This window comes from Rhinopithecus roxellana, chromosome 14 (assembly GCF_007565055.1).
Source record: "Rhinopithecus roxellana isolate Shanxi Qingling chromosome 14, ASM756505v1, whole genome shotgun sequence".
NCBI lineage: Eukaryota > Metazoa > Chordata > Mammalia > Primates > Cercopithecidae > Rhinopithecus > Rhinopithecus roxellana.
In genome coordinates, this window is record NC_044562.1 from 10,508,440 (window position 1) to 10,521,694 (window position 13,255).

Consider the following 13,255-nt stretch of genomic DNA (forward strand, 5'->3'; position numbering starts at 1 on the left):
TGGCAGGCCCTTTGTTAGGACTTCCCGCCCTTCACTTCCTGCTAAGATTCTCAGCACGCGAAAAAAGCCCGCTCCCGCCAATGAACCCCCACTCTGTGCAAGCTCCTGGACACGTCATTCCCCGGAAATCAAAACCTCACTCAGGAAAACTGAAACCTACAAACCCCGCCTACCTCGCCCTATAAAAGGCCCCCAATACCCGCCCCAAGCACGACTTCCTCGGTCCTCCCCCTGAAGGACCGGTGAACCTCACCAGCAAGCCCAATAAAGGATACCTTTGTTCTCATCTGCCTCGTGTCTTCTTGCTCGGCTCCCCATTTACATTACAGTGATATGGACAGTGAAGTCCAGGCTGCTGAGGTTTCAGATGGAAATGAGGAACTTATTGGGAACTGGAGCAAATGTCATGTGTGTTATGCCTTAGCAAAGATCTTGGCTGGATTGTGTTCATGCCCTAAGGATCTGTGGAAGTTTGAACTTCAGAGAGATGATTTAGGGTATCTGGCAGAAGAAATTTCCAAGCAGCATAGCATTCAAGAAGTTGTCTGGCTGCTTCTAACAGCCAGCTTCAAATGCAGGAGCAAAGAACTGACTTAAATTTGGAAGTTATATTTAAAAGGGAAGCAGGGCATAAAAATTTGGAAAATGTGCAGCCTGCCTGTGGGGTAGAAACAAAAAGCCCATTTTTAGGAGAAGAATTCAAGCAGGCTGTGCAGCAATTACTTACTAAAGAAATGTGCATAACTAAAAGGGAGTCAAGTGCCAATAGCCAAGACAATGAGAAAAAGGCCTCCAAGGCATTCAGAGATCTTCTAGGCAGCCCCTCCCATCAGAGGCCCAGGGGGACTGAACGGTTTTGGTGGTGTGGGAATCGGCCCAGAGTGCTACTGCCCAGTGTTACCCCAGGAGGCTCCTGCTAACATAATGGCTGTTGTGGTTCCAGTCACCACTCAGAGGCCTCACAGTACAGCTTGGGCCACTCCAGAGAGCATAAGCCACCATAAGCCTTGGTGACTTCCACGTAGTATTAAGCCTACAGGCATGCACAGTGCAAGAGTGAAGGTTTGGCAACCTCACCCTGGATTTCAGATAAAGTATGAGAGAGGCTGGGTAACCAGGCAGAAGCCTGCTGTAGGGGCAGAACCCTCACACAGAAACTCTACCAGGGTAGTGCTGTGGGGAAATGTGGGATTGGGACTCCCTCACAGAGTCCCAGCTTGGACACTGCCTAGTGGAGCTGTGGGAAGGCAGCCATCATCCTCCAGACTCCAGACAGGTGGTGGCAACAGCAGCTTGAAACTTCAGTGTGGAAAAGACGCAGGAGTAATGCTTCCCAAAGCCCTGGGTGCCCACCCCTTGCAGCTGTGTGCCCTGTATGTGGGACATTTCATCAAAGGAGAGTATTTTGGAGCTTTAAGATGTAACAACTACCCTGCTGAGTTTTACACTTGCATGGGGCCTGTAGCCCCTTTCTTTTGGCTGATTTCTCCATTTGGGAATGGGAATGTTTACCAAATTCCTATAACCTCATTGTATCTTGTAAGTAAATAAGTTAATTTTTAATTCTACAGGTTTATAGGTAGAAAAGATTTGCCTTGTCTCAGGTGAGATTTTAAACTTTGGACTTCTGAATTAACTCTGGAGTGAGTTAAGACTTTGGGGGACTATTCAGAAGGCATGATTGTATTTAACAATGTGAGAGGTGTAAGAGATGTGTGGAGGTCAGGGGCAGAAAGATATAGTTTGGATGTTTGACTCCACTCAAATGTCATGTTGAAATGTAATCTCCAGTGTTAGAGGTGGCACCTGGTGGGAGGTGTTTGGGTCATGGAGGTGGATCCCTCGTTAGTTTAGTGCTGCCCTCATGGTAGTAAGCCAGTTCTCATCAGATTTAGTTGTTTTGGTATTGTGGTATCTCCCCCATTCTCCCTTGCTCTTGCTTTTCCCATGTGACATGACTCCTCCCCCTTCACCTTCTACCATGAGTAAAAGCTCCCTGAGGCCTCCTCAGAAGCTGAGCAGATGCCAGTGTTATACTTGTACAGCCCGCAGATCCATGAGCCAATTAAACATTTTTTATTTATGAATTACCCAGTCTCATATTTATTTATAGCAATGCAAACAATGGCCAAATGCACTATCAATTAATGAATCAATCACTTATCTATCTTTTTAAAAGGAAGATGAAAACTGCTTAATTTTCAACATATACTACATGTGCTTCATTTAAGTGGAATAGTGTTCTATTATAAAGACATACCTATTCTTTAGCCACTCCCTTATTTGCTGAACTTTGTTTCAATTTATGCTCATTGTAAATAATTCCACAAGAAATACTGTTATGAATATATCTCTGAGTATGAGGAATTTTGAAGGCTAGGTTACTAAAAATGTCATTGCTAGTGAAAAGGTAAGTACCTTAGAATTATATTAGAAACTAAAGTATTAGTTCCTCCCCTCCACTCATGAAACAGCAGCAACAAAAACAACATAAAAATTATACTTTCACAGAATACACAATAGTACTCACTTGGAAATAAGAATTTGCAATCAAGTTCAAAATCATTTTTAATACCTAGAGAAGTTTCTAGAATTGTCTAGAATCCATCTATCCAACTACCCCTTGTCATCTCATTCAATTTAGCAAACCCGTAACTCCTCTATGGAAAACAGTCAGTTAGATTATTAAATAAACCCTTTAAGGGGCCAGCACCTCCTGTCCAATTGCAGTTTTTGCTACAGACCCTCATTCATCTGTGCCTTTTTCTCTTTTATGAACTTGTTCATTGATTAATTCCCCAGACAGCTATCTGCATTTCAGAGACACTATCTTCATTCTCCACTCATTCCCCAACTATTCTACTTCTCTCTTCCATTCAAATGAATATACCCATGTTTTACCTTTCACAGACGTCAGGCAAGGTAGAGTACCCATTAGTGCAGATGCAACACAATCCCTTTCTACAGACAATTAATCATATTCTATTAGTCAGAATTTCAAATCACTTAAATTGATCTTAGGAATAAATAACATGCCTTTTATCTTAGTGACTGGTACCAATGAAGTAAAGGTGAGATCTTAAGTATTAGATGTATCAGCTACCTATGTTCCATCATTTAAACACATTTTTAATCATCCTATTGTATAAGTGACTGTGCATATGCATTTTATGCTTCTGAATTTCAATGCATATTTATCCTTATCTATATGTATTTTAAAAAATACATCCTCCTAGACAAAAGAAATATAAAACTGAGGCGAACAAGAAGTAACAAAGTGACAACAAAGCAATAATTGGATGTAACAGACTTCTAGGAGCCATGTCAATAGTTTCTCTTTATTTTTTAAAAAAATTTGTCTTCTTTTTTTTTTTTGTTTTCCCACTTGCTGAGAACTTATCTTGACAGTACACCAAGGCAGAATAATCTGTGGCAAAAATAATAACATTTTTGAAAATAATAAAATTAAATGTTTGAAAGTCATTAGGTTATATATTCTAATCCAATAATTATTTTACAATAAAAAAGTTCTGTACATTAGTAAGTATTTTCAGGAAAAATAGTGAGTTCTGGCTTAATGCAAGAACTATTGCCATACAAAGCTTAAATTTTACATATAATAATAATACTTTTTAAAAAAACAATATTGAATAATAAAAACATTTGGCTACACTTGGAATTGTTTTTAACAATACTGGATGCTGACTCTTTTGGTTGTCTTTGTAAGGGGGTATTTCTTGTCATAATGTCTTATTATTTGATTAGCTATGGTTCTGGCCAGGTTGGAGGAAAGTAATAGAGAGTCCAACAGAGACTGTGGCTCCATAGATTCCAACGATTCTGGTAAAATGCTGAATGATCAGATCTTGAAGATGAGCTGCCCTGGAAAGTGCTGGTATTTGATAGTTGTACCTGAAGAGTCTGGCATAACAATGAATGCAATTTATAGATTTTCTTTCTTTCTTTCTTTATTAATTTTTATTTATTTATTTATTTATTTATTTATTTATTTATTATTTTTTGAGATGGAGTCTCGCTCTGTCACCCAGGCTGGAGTGCAGTGGTGCGATCTCGGTTCCCTGCAAGCTCCATCATTCTCCTGCCTCAGCCGCCAGAGTAGCTGTGACTACAGGCGCCCGCCACCACACCCAGGTAATTTTTTGTATTTTTAGTAGAAACGGGGTTCTTGTTATAAAATCAGCTTTTGCCAAATATAAGCCCATACAAGTTAAGAATAGAAAAAAAAAATAGCAAATATAACGGACACTGTGTAAGGTATTCTTGCTGATGAAGACAGTTATATTCAAATTAAACAATTATACCTCTCAAATACCGTGTTTCAGTTAGTATCAGAGAGCAGTCCCACAAGGCACTATTGATTTACTATACATTGAGAGATTATAATATTTTCTCATTAAATGCTTCTTTTATAATCTATGATGCCCAGGATCTAAGTACAAATTTTCTTAACTCATTTTAGGTCATCCTTTTTCTTAGTTTCCTCTGCTACTGTCCCAGGCAAAGCCCTTCTTTTCCTCATTTCTCAGTTCTTTCCTCAGCAGAAATATTCCACAGAAAAAAACAGCTGTCTCTATATACAAAGAAAACACTCATTTAAAAGATCTGACTTTGTTTTATTTACACATATGATACAAAACATGGCTTTGTCATTAGAATTTTAAATTAGCATTTAAAATATCTTATTTCTTATGCTATTTCCTTAAATAATAGTTATCTAATAAGAAAATGTACCATACAGCTTCTCTGTTCAATAGCCTATCTAGCCATGTTTGGCTCTGAGTACTTCAGATGTGGCTAGTGTAAACTGAAATCTCTGTAAATAAAAATTACAAATCTCTTTTAAAGAAGACAACATAAGTCATGAGTAATTCTTATGTTGGTTACATGATGAAAAGTTAACATTTGTATTTGGTTAGATTATTTTATTAAAATTAATTATACTTGTTTTATATTAAAGATATTAAATATGTTAATATTAAACTTTGATATCATATTACAACTATTTTCCTGTTTCATTTTTTTCAGTGTTGCCACTAGACTATTTAAATGTCATGTTCACATTTGTGGTTCACAGTATATTCCAGTTGGATGGTGATGCTTTAGAGAAAATGCAGCTAAGATAATTAAAGACTATGGCTAGACCTTGTAAGGAAGTTGCATATGAAAGGATTTCATTTCATTGAGGGATAAAATGAAATCCCTTCAAATGAGGCTCCCTTACGAAGTTATTAAAACATTTTCCATATGTGTAAATGAATCTGAGCAAAACCTCAAAACACTGAGAAACTCATGAGGACATGGACAAATTTATAGTCTTATTTCATCCTTAACTCACAAAATCTGAACTGACACTATTGGATACGATTTTTTTTCTCTTTGTCATCAATTCAACTGTATTTAAAGGATTAAAAACATATTTTAATAATGTAAATTATAAATATAAAATGTGATTATTTGATGGAATATATCAAGTTATTCTTTTCTTTGCAAGGACAGAATGAAAGTCATGGGCAAACAAAATCTATGCGTAGAACTTTCATCATTTGCAATTTCAGCCTTCCAATAATCTTTGCTTATCTTGAGTAAATAATTTTGTCTTTTGCTTAGCCAACAAATGATGCATGTTCTTGTCACAAAGAGATATGTTACCGGCATAGCCACACAGACTTCTTACCTAAACTGTCAAGCTAAGAAAAAGCCCAAATAGAAATAACTTCTCAAACTTCCCAGGTTGAAACAAATAGCCAATACTAAAAATGTATTCTTGGAGAGAAAAAAAACTAATTTAAACTCCAGAGTTCTATGTTGCCTTTGCTATAAATATCGGTACAACAATTTATGACATTAGGAAGTTTCCATTGTGCCTCTCACAGTGAATGATCCTTGGGAGGATTGATTTCACTTCACAGTAACAGAACTCATTAAACAGCTTTGCATCAACAATTTTCTTTCTCGAATCCATTTGAGTTTGTTAAAGAATCTCCCACAGTGGCTTGCCGCAGAGCAGTCACTTGTCATCTTCTACAGGAATAAAACCGAGTGAGTTGTAGGCCCTATTTATATTACATTGTCTATTAAGGGCATTTGAGAGGTGGAGGTGCAGCTTTTAAACTTGTTTAGAGACAGAAGGAAAGTTTCAAATAGAAAATAGTCCCTAAATTTGACCTCCTTGCATTTTTCTTTTTTTTTTTTTTTTGGAGACGGAATCTCGCTCTTTCGCCAGGCTGGAGTGCAATGGAGCGATCTCGGCTCACTGCAACCTCTGCCTCCTGGGTTCAAGCAATTCTCCTGCCCTAGCCTCCTGAGTAGCTGAGACTAAAGGCTCACGCCACCACGGCCAGCTAATTTCTGTACTTTTAGTAGACATGGGGTTTCACCATGTTGGCCAGGATAGTCTCGATCTCTTGACCTCGTGATCCGCCTGTCTCAGCTTCCCAAAGTGTTGGGATTACAGGCATGAGCCACTGCACCTGGCTGCATTTTTATAGGTATAAAAAATATTATGAATTTATATTTCATTTAGTCCCTCGTGGAATTCCTTCCTGTATTTTATACTATTTTCCTAAGTCTAATTGCTTCAAATTAATATAAATAAACTGATGTTGCAGAAGATCATTTTCAGGTTTGACACTCCAGGAATATATGCAGGTAGAAAGTTCTTAATAGTAAGAACATGGTAAGAATTTTTTTTTTAATTTGCTGAGCATACATTTATTTGTTTCCACCCATGTTCCATTCTTGTTCCATAGGATATTTACAACTACTAAACATGGCAGCTGAGGAAGATTTTATAATATTAAACAATTCACATTAGTCATATATTTGTATATTTCTGGACCTAGACATACCATGTGTGAAGGGTAATAACAATTATTTACACTTGCATAGAAACTGACACTGAACACATGGTACAGATTTAACCTATAATTGGTGAATTAAAAGCAATTGAGAAAGATGGGGAAAAAGAGGAGTAAAAAATAAAAATAGGACCACAACACTACAGGGTAGAAAGGTTGCCTTCTGGAACAGAGGCTGCAGCAGCCCTGTGTTTGCATCGCTTCCAATTTCAGGGAGAAAGATTACGAATTATATTTTATTAACAATAAAATTGTGTATTTCTAGATTCTATTCCCACCTACTCTAGTGAAATCCTGGTGTCTTCTGAGTCATTTCTTAGTCATTGGATTTTTTTTGAGGATCTGATATTTTTCTCTGTGTTCTTAGGTATTTGATATTCCCCCCGTCTTCTACTCCGGTCCTTCTACTGTTGTCTTCCCAGGAAGTTCCTGCTGCCACAGAGTTGTTTGTTGATGTGTCAAAAACCACGGCTGCCAGGGATCCCCAGAAAGGAGCCAGGGCTGCTCTTCTTCTGATCACAGGTGAGATTGATGTCTCAAGGGAGATCTCCATCATTACCAGTCTTTGTTTTCAGAAGCTGCTGGTTACCTCATTCTTGATTAACAGAAGCTATAACCACATTATATTTTTAGGATCACTCATTGTGTCCAAGCAACATGATGTCTTACGCCAAAGGAGAGAATAATATTTCATTTTTACTAAACTGTTTGACACAATCCAGCAGCATAGTTTTGGACCCATAGGTCTTAAGCTATCTATAGTGAAAACAGCTCTTTCTCTCTGTTCTACATAGACTCTAACCCATAATGGATAAATTGATTTTGTTTTAGCCATTTCTTTCTCCTTCTTACAAGCATGCTTGTTTACAGCAGTAGCAAGACACACATTGAGGGGAAAATAAATTAGAAAGTTCTCATCAGGCCTTGTGTCTAGTCCAGTTGTACCAACTCATTCTTTGTCCAAAGGTCTGTATTATATCATAAGAAATTAAATAGCAATTATCAAAGCGATACTGTGATAGTCAGATGTAGACCCTCTCAGGAACTCCAGAGGGAGAATGCATGATTAGCAGGACAGGATTTGAGTTAACCAAGTTCTGGACCAAAATATTTCATAAAAATATCAAAGCCTCATCTTTACCTCTAATAATTTACTTTTGGCATTTTATATAAAGTGTATTAACCAGAATCAAAAATACTTCCATAACACATTTTTATCCCTCAGTTAAGGATAATGTAAGTCATCTATGGATATATACAACTGCAAGGGGAAAGTTCTAGAACCTCAAGAGGTAAAGATTCAACCAATTCCCACATTATTAATATACTACTTAAATAAGTAGTGCCCTATTTCTAATTTTAAATATCACCAGGAGACATTTTAATGGTTTTAGATAGTTTTAAAATATACTTTAGTTCCTTCTTTTCTGTAGCATTCAAGCAGCATATACAGTTTTGGGGTAAAATTGATTCATCTTATTTAAGTCATAAGGAACAGAAAGAGATGGCCTATTTTTAAGTAAGTGTTTGAAAACTTACTTTAATAAATTGGTCACTGCGCTAAATTGGATAAAGCATTTGATATAGGTCAGATATTTTGTCCCCTCCAAGTCTCATGTTGAAATGTGATCCCCAGTGTTAGAAGTGGGGCTTTGTGGGAGGTGTCTGGGTCATAAATGGCTTGGTGCCTTCCCTGCAATAGTGAGTCCTCCCCTCTGCTAGCTCGTTAGAAATCAGGTTATAAACTAATCTCAGCCCTCGCTCCCCTCTCTCTTGCTCTCTCTCTTGCTTTATGATATGCCTGCTCCCCTTTTCCTTCTGCCCTGATTGAAAACTTTCTGAGACCTCACCAGATGCAGATGCTGACACCATGCTTCTTGTACAGTCTGCAGAACCAGGAGCCAAGGCTTCACTGACATCTGTGTTCTGAAGAATCCAAGAATGTATGTCTCTTGCTTGAATTCCTCTCTTGATATTTAGATGTGTGTATTTAACAGGTTATTTGAAATTTTTTCCTAGATGTCTAGTGGGCATCTAAAACTTAATATGTTGTGATGGTCAATTTACGTGCCAACTTAGCTAGGTTATGGCATCCAGTTGTTTGGTGAAACACTTGATGTTGCTGTGAAGGTACATTTTAGAGGTTATTAACATTTCAATCAGTAGACTTTGGTAAAAACAAATTACCCTTGTTTGTTGACCTCATCTAATCATTAGAAGGCCTTAATACAAAAGACTGAGGTTTGCTGAAGAGGAACGAATACTGCCCCCAGACTGCCTTCAGACTACAAAATGAACTCTTGTCAGAATTTCTAGCCTGCTGGCCTGCTTTGCAAATTTTATTTTATTCTTTATTTTTTAACTGTTTATACTTTTTAGTTTTCAAAAATAATTAATTAATTAATTAATTTGTGTGTGTGTGTGTGTGTGTGTGTGTGTGACAGGATCTCACTGTCACCCAGGCTGGAATGCAGTGGTGTGATCAGAGCTCACTGCAGCCTCAACCTCCTGGGTTCAAGTGAACCTCCTTCCTCAGACTCCCAAGTAGCTGCTATCACAGACACACACCACCATGCCCGGCTAATTAAAAAAAAAACTTTTTTAGATGAGGTCTTGTGGTGTTGTCCAGCCTGGTCTTGAACTCCCAGACTCAAGAAATCCTCCTGCCTCACTTCCCAAAGTGCTAGAATTACAGGCATGAGCCGATGTACCTGGCTTGCTCGGCAAGTTTTAGATTTGTCCATCCTAACAAACCCTTGAGTCATTTTTTTTTTTTTTTGAGACGGAGTCTTGCTCTGTCGCCCAGGCTGGAGTGCAGTGGCCGGATCTCAGCTCACTGCAAGCTCCCCCTCCCGGGTTCACGCCATTCTCCTGCCTCAGCCTCCTGAGTAGCTGGGACTACAGGCGCCCGCCACCACACCCGGCTAGTTTTTTTGTATTTTTTAGTAGATACGGGGTTTCACTGTGTTAGCCAGGATGGTCTCGGCCTCCCAAAGTGCTGGGATTACAGGCTTGAGCCACCGCGCCCAGCCGGGTCATTTTTTAAAACAGTCTCTCTGTCTCTCTCACACTTACTCTTCGCTCTCTTTCTCCACCTTTCACTACCTCTCTCTCTGCAATATATACCCTATTGTTTCTACTTACATCAAGTAATTAATGTATTACTTGATTAATAAATTATTACATACATTAAGATTAATATATATATCAAGAAATAAATTCTTGATCTTTCTTCAAAACTTGTTCCTTCCAGGCCCTCCACATCTTAGTAGGTAATACATTTTTCTTTTTAGTTGACCAGACCAAAAACAATGACAACCAAAAAATGAGTCATCTTTGAATCCTCTATTTCTCTTGCACACACCACATCCAATCTCTCAAGAAATGCTCTCAACTCTATCTTTGAAATGATTTACATTCTGACTACCTTTCACACTATTGACCTTCAGCTGGATTTCTGAAGTTGATTTCTTACATAAACCTTAACTCTGTAAAATATACTTAGTGTAACCTCAAAACCAACTCACACATATTGGGGAAAACAATTGAAGAATTCCCATTAGGGCAAGAATGCCCATTGCTACAACTATTATTCTAGAGTTAATGATCCACCCCTGTAGATAAGAGAAATAAATCAGACAGAGAAAAGTTCAAATGTAGTGGTATAAAAATAGACTAATGACATGATTGCACACCTGGAAAAGACAAATGTTTTAACTGAAAAATTAAGATAAACTACCATGAGCACAGCATAGGAGAAGAAGTGAGGTATCATAAATTCATAGGCAGCATACAGTTGAAGAGACTAAGACTAAGACTAAGGCACCTGGAACAAGGCTATCTAGATTGACCCAGACTTTGAAATGTATTAGCTGTGATTTTGAAAAAACTTGATCTCCTTTTGCCTCCTTTTTTCTTATATCTAAAGTGGGGTAACATACATAGCTACATCATAGCACTGTAATAAGAATTGAAAGAGTTAATACATGTTAAGTTCTGGGACTATTAATTTGGTATAAAATAGTTTACTATGATAACTATGTTGTTATTATAACATTTATTGTTAATATTGAATTATTACCAACATTTATATAAGATAACCCCTTTCTAAACTGCAAACTATTTTCTCATTTCCTCCAAATTGAGTTTTTTCCTCAACCCTACAGTTACAATATCCTTTAGAAAGAAGTCGACTTCATTTTCTAAGAGCTAAAAGGGGTGACTTTTTTACATTATTTGGGGGGATTGCATTCAGTGATCTTGTGTGTTTTCTCATGGTACCTCGACAACTTGTAATACACAACATACAGTAATTAATATTGGAAGAACTTCTTCTATGTTGGGGAGTTCTGGCACATCTATAACAAGGGCCAGTTAAATTCAAAAATATGTACCTGAATCTAACATCCATTCTTCATGAAAAGTTTGACAGTAAGATTATATCGATCTTATATGCCAGGCATGAATAGAAATAACAGAATTTGACCCCCTGTATATGAGTTACAGAACACATCTTGAAATATTATAAAATAAAAAGACCCATAGGATATCACCAGGCAGCGATAACACAGCAAGGGGTATGCTCGCTTCGGGCACCATCCCTTGACTTGAACAGTCTTCTCAGGTCTGAATTCTATTAATCTTCTCAGAAATTTCAATCTCTTTATATAAACTGCTATTCCTGAAACTGGAACGCAGCCTCATGACTGGTCTGATACCCACAAAAACCTTTGAGTTCTCAGTGTGCAGAAATGGTTTCTTATGTTTATCTCTTATGACATCAGAACTAGCGAAATGCTTCTCACATGAAAAGTGCACAAATAAATTGTGATTTAATTAATTTATTGTTTAATTGATTAATGGAATATTGAGTATCTGAATATCTAAGGAAGATTTTCCTATCTCCTCCTCTTCAGTATAAGCTTAAGTTGGTAGTTAAGTACTTGATACCAGGCATGGAAAAGACAGAGAAATCTTTTTTTTTTTTTTTTTTTTTTTTTGAGACGGAGTCTCGCTCTGCCACCCAGGCTGGAGTGCAGTGGCCGGATCTCAGCTCACTGCAAGCTCGCCTCCCGGGTTTACGTATTCTCTGTCTCAGCCTCCCGAGTAGCTGGGACCACAGGCGCCCGCCACGTCGCCGGCTAGTTGTTTTTTTTTTTTTTTTTTTGTATTTTTAGTAGAGACGGGGTTTCACCATGTTAGCCAGGATGGTCTCGATCTCCTGACCTCGTGATCCGCCCGTCTCGGCCTCCCAAAGTGCTGGGATTACAGGCTTGAGCCACCGCGCCCGGCCAGAGAAATTTTACAGAATAGATGGCCTAGGGTTTTCCAGAATGTCCTAACAATTTTTCATGCACCTGCTTTGGCTAGACTTAGTCATGCTTTCAATATTGCTTATCCACCTGCATTAACTACCCACAGAGGAAGCTACCAATTTATAGCTGAGTCATTTCTACTTGAAAGAGGAATCAAACCTGTATTAGCAACTGATCGGAATACAGGAAGGAATACTCTAACCCTTCTGTGAAATCCCAAAATATACTCAATGTCACACCAGGAAATCATTAAGTGTGGATTTGCTTTTGTGTTTTATCAACCTTGAATCTACCTTATTACTTATCTGTGTGACTCGGCTAAGAAAAATGTCTGTTTGACAGCCATTGGGGTGGGCATTCCATGGCAACATATTCTGCAGTGCATCTTAATTGCAAACAGCAAAATATAATTTCAAGTATTGAAGGATACCCTGTAGTCTAATTACCTTGGTATTCTGAGAAGACAGAGTAACCAAAAATGACTTCAAGTTTACTGTTTTGCTTTCAAATTTGTGTACTGATTATTTTTGAAGCTCTACAAAAGAAACAGTGCAATTCCAGAATTAGAAGATCACTACATAAAAAATTTCATGTAAATATTCTCAAATATTTTGCTTATTAAAATATGAATGTGTGTGTGTGTGTGTGTGTGTGTATATATATATATATATATGCAAATCAGGTATAAAGACAGACCCATCTACATAATCTGATTTTTCCACTGACATAAAGCCAAGAATTGTACTTTTACATACACATATGTAAATATTCCACTTATGGCAGGAATGCATATATGTCATCCAAATGGCAAGTATGAAAACAGGCAAAACCCTCATTTTATACATTAGCACAAAATTAAAGGAAAGTCATATATTTGAGAACTGCAGTTGATAGAAATCTTGCTAAAGAAAAGTGCAATTAAGTTTCTAACCCTTTGCACTTGGCAAGCTTTCCCATATCCAACTTTTGGCATCGAGTCCTTAATAGGCCTTTTAATTAACCAAGACCTTGTTACTTCCCATTTTCACTTTACCTGTGATCATATACAAAAGGATGGACTTT